At 49.1% G+C, this 8,652-nt stretch overlaps 1 protein-coding gene across 3 annotated transcripts in view; it reads right to left on the bottom strand.

Annotated features, from left to right (window-relative positions):
* The window catches only part of P4HA2 (prolyl 4-hydroxylase subunit alpha 2), a 55,184-nt gene extending 48,097 nt beyond the window's left edge, over positions 1-7,087 (bottom strand). For 2 of the 3 annotated variants that reach the window (XM_019506325.1, XM_019506327.1), the window contains exons 1-2: positions 7,025-7,087; positions 4,079-4,130 (exon numbers count right to left, since the gene is read on the bottom strand). The gene's annotated coding sequence lies outside the window, so the exon portion shown is untranslated. Of the gene's footprint in view, positions 1-3,965; positions 4,027-4,078; positions 4,131-7,024 lie in introns of those variants that run through there. The other variant, XM_019506326.1, reaches the window with a different exon arrangement.
* Positions 7,088-8,652: the final 1,565 nt, after the last annotated feature.

Raw genomic sequence — 8,652 nt, forward strand, 5'->3', positions numbered from 1 at the left:
GGGGGGGGGGGAGGCAAATCAAGGCCACCGCAGTGAGGGAGGGAGCGGGACTGAGACTGGAGCAGGCGCTGCCCAGCCAGGGTGGGGGTGGGCGGCTCCTGCCACTGCACACACCCTGGAAGGACACTGCGTGGGACAAAGGCAGCTGCTGCTGCAGGCTGGGGCTTGGGCTGCGCCGAGATCTTCCTGGTGGGGGCTGGTCTGGGCTGCGCTAGGGGCATGGCAGATGTCAGCACTGGGAGACGGGTTAGGGGGGTTACAGCAAATTTTGGGGTAACTGCAGCCTCCCATAGCTCCCCTCCCAGCACTGCCACTGCCTGTCCCCAGCACAGCCCAGCCCCAGCTGGGAAGTGCCCCGTGAAGCCCCAGCCCAGGCCCGCAGTGGCAGCCAACCCCACCCCATGCAGATCTGGGGGCACAAGCCCCCCACACTCTTCCAGGGTGCATGCAGCAGCAAGAGCTCCCCCCACTCGCCCCCCACAACACAACCCCAGACAAGCTGCGGCTCCATCCCATGCCCTGCCCCACTCCCTCCCTCACCGCAGGGGCCTCAATCCGCCTCCCCCTCACACCCCTTCCCTTCCACCATAATGCACCACCGGGACACTGCTCTTCAAGCCACTGGGCTGTGCATGGGAAATTGGATCGATATCAGCCGATATGCCTCCTTAAATATCAGCTATCAGTATAGTATCAGCCCAAAAAAATCTCTATTGGTGCACCCCTACATGTTGTACTGCAAGCTGTTCAAATGCTGATCAGTTTAAGTGTTAGCTCAAGTTTGGGGCACTCGCACTTAAGGTTAAAAATCTTCTCTGACCGCTCCCCACCTGCACAGGTGCGACTTGCCAGTAGAGGGCTGGTGAGTCAAGACAGGCTTCTACGCTGTGGGGGTGTGAGAGACGGGTTGGGGGGAGAGGGGAGGGGACACGCCACGAGAACATGAAGCTAGGAGGCAGAGAGTTAATGGGAGGGGTGGGGAAATGAAGGAAGTCAGCCACTGAAGGATCAAATAAAAAGAAATTTAAAAAAAAGAATTTAAAAATGAATAGAGGAAGTAAATTAAAGGTTTCATGTTTTAATAAATTGGGATTAGGGATTGGGGCATTGGGGGGAGTACAATTTTCGCTTCCCAGGGTGACTGGAAGGTAGGAGCAGTGAGGGAAGTCGATTTTGGGGAAGCTACTGCCCCTGCCCCAGAAGGAAGCCCAGCTCATGGGGAGCCGATCTGGTCCCCTACCACGTTGCCCCCACCACATCTAGACCACACTCCTGAACCCATCTGTGCCCTGCAACCTGGCTAGCTGGCACGTGCTCTGCAGGCTGTTTGCACAGGGTTGCACGTCACACTCCTGGGGTAGGAGGGGGCTTGGTGCCAGAACTGCCCCCTGGGCAATAAAATTCAGGGGATGGAGAGTTTGTCCACAGGAAGGTTCAAGGGGAGACACTGCATCCTGAGATGTTGGGGGGACTACATTTTGGGTGGTTTATCTGTGGGGAGTGGCCACACATTTGTGGAACATGAGCTGGGTAATACAAATCAGAGAGAAACCTGCCCTAGAGTGGCTCAATTTTAAAAATCCTAAAGCGTGCTTAAAACTAGTTTCAGGTGTTAATGTGTGAACAATCCAAGGGTTAAGAACTCCAGGAGCTGCCTAAAATTAATGTGAATGTGCAGCAAGGCCCTTATACCAAGTTGTGCACACCGGAAATACAAAATTGGGACCCAAGTCTGATTAATACTCCACCAATAAGAATTACTTGGTAAAACAACACCGGAACTCAGCCTATAAGAAGTGCAGTTTGGGCTTATTCTGTGCTTACTCAGACTTAAAATTCATTTGAAAACCTAAAGCTAAAACTGGTTTCCTCTACTATCTATATTTAATCAGTTATGGCACAGCCAAACCAAATTAAAATACTTCAAAGTGACACCCATAGCAGTGGACTGGCTCCCAGTGTTTGCTTTAGAGGCGTGGCACACACGAAGAATGGTCAACACACGTACAAACAGTAATCTGAGGTTGAACTGGTGACTGAACTGAGCCTGTTTGCACTTTCTGCCTCTATAAGCAACAGTGCTCATGGGCGGAACATGGGGAAAGACGCCGCCACAATGGAGTACTCAGCTCACTACATGTAGTATTTCACTGTCCTTTTCTGCAGGAAAAGAACAGCCTACTTTGGAGACAGACATCATCTAACGTATTAAGTGCCATCACTCTGGGTGGCTTAGGATAGGAAATTGATGATACTTAAATGGAGATTAATACCTCTCCTGTTCCTCCAGAGGCAAAGGCCAGGGGTTCTGGTCAACTGCAATTGGGATTTTACACCGGTGGTATCATAAAGCATACTGTGCTCTGACAACCTAAAGAGAAAAGCATTTGTAAAATACTTTCATGTGGGATTTTAATGAGGATATCTGAAGAGCTGGGGAAAACATTAAACAGATACACTGCTGCAGTTAACTTTGCCATTGTGTGTGTTAATTATTAGCAGGACAGCAAAAAACCCCACAGTATTAACTATGATCCTTAACTAGAAGATCCTCACATATACAAAAAGGTTAATTAACTCCTGGCCAAATTCAACTGCACTCCCTAGTGTTGCACTTCCTTGGATCAATAGTAAATTTGCCCCCAATAGTAATTAAACCTAAGGAGGTGGGCAGAAGGAAGAAATACATATCAGTTTCTACATGGCAGGAGAGAGCCCAGACACCAGGTTGCACTATCCTATTTTAAAACCTTTCCTTGCTGCGATTCATAGTCCCCAACTGTAGCACACTTATCGGGATATATGTACACAGCTCACTAACACTAGTTGCCTCTGGGTGCTTAGGCAGAAAACTGTCGTCTGGGACAAGAGGGACACCTCTTCCTTGGCACTTCAGCACTGTGTCCAAAACCATCATACATCTCCATATGCCTGCATCATCAGCTTCCTTGCCAAAACATTTAATATGCCTAATGTGCATCTGAAAATAATGAAAACCTAGATTCCAAACTAATACAATAACTGTTTTTCAAGGAAAGCCAAAGGAAATCGATGCCAAAACTGTTTGTTTGTATGCATGAAGACTGGCAACCATTTTATTCTGATTCATATTTATTTCTTCAAGTGTACAAGAGACCTTGCAATAGGCCTAGTTCTGTAACCTTACAAAACATCAGCATCTGGATTAGCTCCCAATTGTTCCATTAAACTGCAAGCAACAGGCTATTTTTTGACAGTCAAAAAAAAGGGCAAGCAGCAGTACTCTCCATCTTTTACCATACAACAACAGCAAGCTCGTCTCCCATTAAACACCATCTTCTCTAGTGCTCATTAACTCCTCCTCAATGAGCTCGCCATACGGGGAGTAGCTATGTGCTTTGTTACCCTCCTCTAAAGCTTGCAGAAATTCTCTGGTCATAAAGTGCAAGTGCATTTTACTGCACAAAGCCTGGATCTTTTAGGCATTAAAAATTAATCAGGTTAGATTCCATATGCTCCTGGAACTTAAAACAAGAGTTTTAAAACAAAACCCCCTTAAACATGGGGGGGGGGGGGGAATGAAACGGGGTTGCTTTCAAGGAATCGTTTGGATTCCCTTTTCTCCAGCCCTATTACAGTCAAGATAAAGAAATTAAGACATTATCTGCAAAGGGTAGAGCTAAGGCACATCAGGTTGTGAATTTCTCACAAATGAACATAAAACTAGATGCAGAACTAGCTACAGAAAAAAAAAATAAAAACCCTTCTACATGCTTATATAGCTTCTTGCCTTGGAAGGCTGCCAGCCTGAACAGAATAATAAGTGTAAATGGAGCAGTCATCTGACTTAAATACATGTTTTATTAGGAGTAGGCCATGTGCTAACCCTGACTTAGCTCCTTTAAAGACAACATGAAGTACAGGACCACGGTGTAAATGCTGCACGTACCCAAGAACCCGGAGTGAGCAAGAAGGCAGATCGTTACCCACCAAGTATAGCAAGGCTATGCTCATCAAATACAAGCTGTGTCCATCCGTTGCTGTGTACACACACACAATCATTGACCAGACTGTAGTGCCACAGGTCTGTGTGATTTACCTGCTGAAGGTGGTTGTGGGGTCCTTTTCAGCACACTTTCTTCCCAACAAACCTACAAAATGAGGAGACAGGTTTCTAATGAAAAATACTGCACGTCAAAGCTTGTTTAGACCACTGAGCTTTCATATCTGCCAACGCAGGCGATGACTGCTTGGATTCCTGAGCAGGACAGGAACAGACAGTTCAGGACGTTGTCTCTACGTTGACTGCAGATCCATGCCAGTTACTCAGCTTATTGGCTCCTGTTTGCCGCTACCACTGCATGCAGGAGCATCCAGGAGTGCTGATTATTGCTTTGGGTTTGGACAGCTTCTCTCCAACTGCCCACACGTCCCATGCTTAAATTGCACATAGAAAATAACCTACTTCTGCTACCAAGCCACAGTTACTTGCACTGTGGAGTAGCGTACCATAGGGCTAAAGGTCCCAGGTTCAAATTATTGATGCTGGGAAGGAACAAGGTATTATACATAGACCTGCACTCCTTCTGCTTATACTTTCCAAGCTCTCGCTGCTGCTCCTGTTTAAAGTCACGTGTTTGGAGAGGTGGAGTGGGGAGACCTCCTTTTCCCTGGAGCACATGACAGAAGAAACCAGCTGAATCTATGTGTTGGGTTCCAGCCCAGGAAAAGGATGGGGGCAGAGAGGGAGGAAAAAGTCAAATAAGAAAGATTCTGGGGGATGGAAATGAAGAGGAAAAGGTAAGAACAGTGGAGGGAAATTACTGATGGGAAAGGAAAGAGAAGTCTTCAGTCTGCCCTGCATGTTTAACATACTGATACAGCTAAACAAATGCAAGCTTCCTAATGTCCAGATGTATTCTGGTTTAGGAGGAAAAAAAAAAGTAATAGCCTTTTTGTTCAATTTAGAGCATCAAGAACAGATTTAAGATAATCCCAAATAAGCTACAAACAAAACAAAAAAAAAAGCCCACCTGCACTTGAAATTTAAGTTTGGTTATCACAGGGTGTGAATTCAAAGCAGAAGAGATGCCATTTAATAGCTCCACGGGTGAACAGTCTGCGTGTGGATACTATTCTGAATAAGTGTTCACATACGGAGTTAGTTATTTAGGAACTTATACTGCACTTTAAATTCACATGCAGCTTTAAGCCAAATTCACATCAAGTGCAAAGTCCCTTAGTAATAACAGACAAGACAAAGATAAATCGGGCCCAGAGCGTTAGCCGTGGCATTGTTTTAAAGGAAATCTGTTTGGGGGCAGACGGTGGGAAAGCAACAACCACAAATCTTTGAATCTGCTATTAAATGGTAGTTGGGCTCTTTTTAGCTAACCTGAAAGTCATTCTGGCCTTGGACACCAAAGGGGTGACAGCTTTTAAAGGTGAGAAGGAAACAGTAGGACCATTTAGGGTGAGCCCCTGTAGAAAGCAGGGTAAGAGCCCTTCACCTCAAAAACCTATGGTTGAAATAAAGCATTCCTTTGAGAAAGGAATCAAGTCATGATTTGAAGGAGCAGTGATGAGCTTACCACATCCTTTAGGGAACTGGTCCAAGAGTTAATTACTCATTGTTTAAAATGTTCATCATTTTTCCAGTTTATTCCTAGTCATGGGCCATGTTATCCTCTTGCTGGCCACGTCAACAAGGGCTCTATAGTCTGATATTCAACCCCCTCCAGAACTTAAACCACCCTCCTTTTCTGTAGGGAAAGTTGATGGCTATACAACTGACTTCCCATCATTTCCTTCTGGGGGGCCAGGTAAAATTTGTTGTTCACCTCTGCCAGACCTAGAAGAAACCCTACAGAAAAGGTTTAAAGAATAAGAAGTAATACTAGGAGCATTACCTATTTCAAGTGCAAATCTTTTTCCAAATTATTATACATTGCATGCGGTTGACCCACCTCAAAAGCAATACTGCAAAGTGAAAAGGTGCACAAGGCATAATGATAATGATTGAGCGCATGGAAAACCCTTATGCAAGGAAAGGCAGAGAAGATTGGGATTGTTACCACAAGGAGGAGCTGAATAAGAGGGTGGATGTGGGGACGCAATCAAGAGAAAATGAATGGGCTACAGAATGGCACAGGCATTTCTCTGGTCTCATAACAAGACCAAGAGGACAGTCACTGAAATTAATAGGTAGCAAATTGCAGCCTGATAAAAGGAAATTCTTTTTCCACTCACCCTACAGTTAGGCTATGGAATGGACTGCCGCAGACGTCATTGAGGTCACAAGCTTAAGAGTCAAAGATGAACTGATCGCTCATGTGGGTAACGAGACGATGCAAAGTTATCACAGTTCACGCAAAAGACAAGCTCTGGAAGGGATGCCAAACCTCGGCTCGAAGGCTTAACACACCCGCTGACTAGCCTGGGCTTGGCAAAGGGGTCTGCGGGGGGTTACGCCGAGACATCTGCCTACTGTCGAGTTCTCCCACCTTCCTCAGCCATTTCTGGCTTTGGCCACCCTCCCCGAGGCCAGACAGACCGTGGCACTTCCCGCAACCCAGCGGCAGCCACGGAAACACTGGCTGGGCCATTCCCGCAGCCTCCCCGTGACCCCAGCTGCCTGAGCTTTCCCAGAGCGGGAAGGAGCTGGGTCATCCGCCTGCCCGCGTCTGCACAAGGGAGAAAGAGGAGCTCGGAGGGGCAGCCGAGAGTAGCAAAGGGGTGAACCCCGCTGGGAAGGGGCACGAGGGAGGGGTGGAGGTAGGCGCCTCGCTCTCAGCCCTGCCCCAGCACTCCAGGCAGGATGCTTCCCTCGTCTCCCACCCAGCCCAGAGGTTTCATAGATGCAGTTTGCGCCCCCCAGCGCCTGGAGCCCGGTGGCTGGCACAGCCCTTGCCCCCCGCACTCTGCACCCTCCTGCCTTCCAGCCCCAGCCCTGCTCCCCCTCGGGCCCACCGAGCAGCACCCGCGCCCCGGGAGGGGCTGGGCTGGGCTGCCTGTCCCCGCCCGCGCCCGCGCCGGGAGCCCTCACCTGGCGGCTGGCGGCTCCCCCGGGCAGCCCGGCCCGCCAACATGCAGCTGCGCCCCCGTTCTAGAACAGCCGCGAGCGCTCCAGCTGCGGGTCCCGCTCGCCCCGCCCCCCGCCGCGGACGTCACCATGTTCTCTGCTCCGATTGGGCGGCTGCCACATTGGGAACTCCACCCCCCGCCGCGGACCTCACCGCGGCGCCCGGCCGCTGCCGTAATGCTCGTAGTAGCTGCCCCCTTGCAAACCTCCGGAGGTGCTAGGGGAAGAGGCGGGCGTGGCTGTGGAGCCCTGTCTAATAGTTTCTTGGGGTAGAACTACACACCCCTGTAACTGATTAAAACACAGGGCGTCCATTTATTTATACAAGGTGCCTTGTGCCCAGTAAGGGGTGCCTGGCGTCTCTCAAGGTTGAACCCGTCCACGGGAGGGGACTTCCGCTCCCTCTTCCTTGCCATCGGGCAGTGGCCAGCTCAGTGCAAGGCGGGCAAGGCTCTCGCGGAAGAAGGTTGTAGGGTGGCCGTCGCAGCGGACAGTCTGGTCGTCCTGTAGGGATGCGAAACCCGACGCCTTGACGTCCTCTGTTTTCCTCTTGAAGAGAAAAGAAAGAGGACATCAAGGCGTTGGGTTTCGTATCCACAGAACAGCAGAAAACCGGAGTATCCTCTATGACGGCCACCCTCGGTAGATGTGATATCTTTTATTAGACCAACTAATTAGTAGGGAAAAGTGTGCTTTCCAAGCTTTTGGGCACAAACGACCTTCTTCGGGCATAGGGAGACTGCTATGCCCTTAGCGGGGACGGGCAATTATTTCAGGCGGAGGGCCGCTCACTGAGTTTTGGGAAGCCATCGAGAGCTGCATGACGGGCAGCTGGGGGAGATCAATATTAATCTTCTACATTTTTTAAGGACTCCGCGGGCCGGATAGGATGGCCTGGCGGGCCGCATCCGGCCCCCGGGCCGCATTTTGCCCTCCCCTAGCTCCAAGCAACACCCAAGCCCATTTTAAGCATCCCGGGGGTTTCAGCTCTATTCACTTGCCGAGTATTTTTTCTTTCCTTCAGATGTTGCGCTGTGGAGGGGAAGGTGGAGGATGACGCAGGGATTTCGCAGCAGAGGTTCGCCTTGAGAGGATATTTTAATTCCATCTGTCTGAGACGCCGTGCAGCAGCCGACTTCAGCCTGTGAGTAGTAACTCTCATTTCACTATCAATGCCTGAGAAAACGTTTAAGTGTCTGCTGGGCTGGGGACCTGTAGTTTGAAGACATTATAATGAAGAACAGTACTAAACTTCATAATGTTAAAAGCAGAGATGGGAGAGCTGTGTAGCTGAGAGCCAGATTCACATCCACAAGCATTAGATCCCAAGCCAAACAGCTCTACCGGAGTTTGGAGATTGGGGATTCGAGGCTGGTTCATCAACAAAATAAGCCTGAGGCATAAAGGTTAAAATAATCGACACCTGGTACCCGATCTTCCTCGAGCATTTGAATGGTTGAGTTGCAGTGACCAGATCTTGGGTCTGTCAGTAGTTAAAAGTGAACTGCAAAAAGAAACTGGCACTGTATGCAAGTCCATAAAAATGACTTAAAGTTCCCAGCCAACCAGGCTGAACTGGGCACAGCCATCAG

Source organism: Gavialis gangeticus, unplaced genomic scaffold (genome assembly GCF_001723915.1).
Source record: "Gavialis gangeticus isolate Ggan-Ray unplaced genomic scaffold, GavGan_comp1, whole genome shotgun sequence".
NCBI lineage: Eukaryota > Metazoa > Chordata > Crocodylia > Gavialidae > Gavialis > Gavialis gangeticus.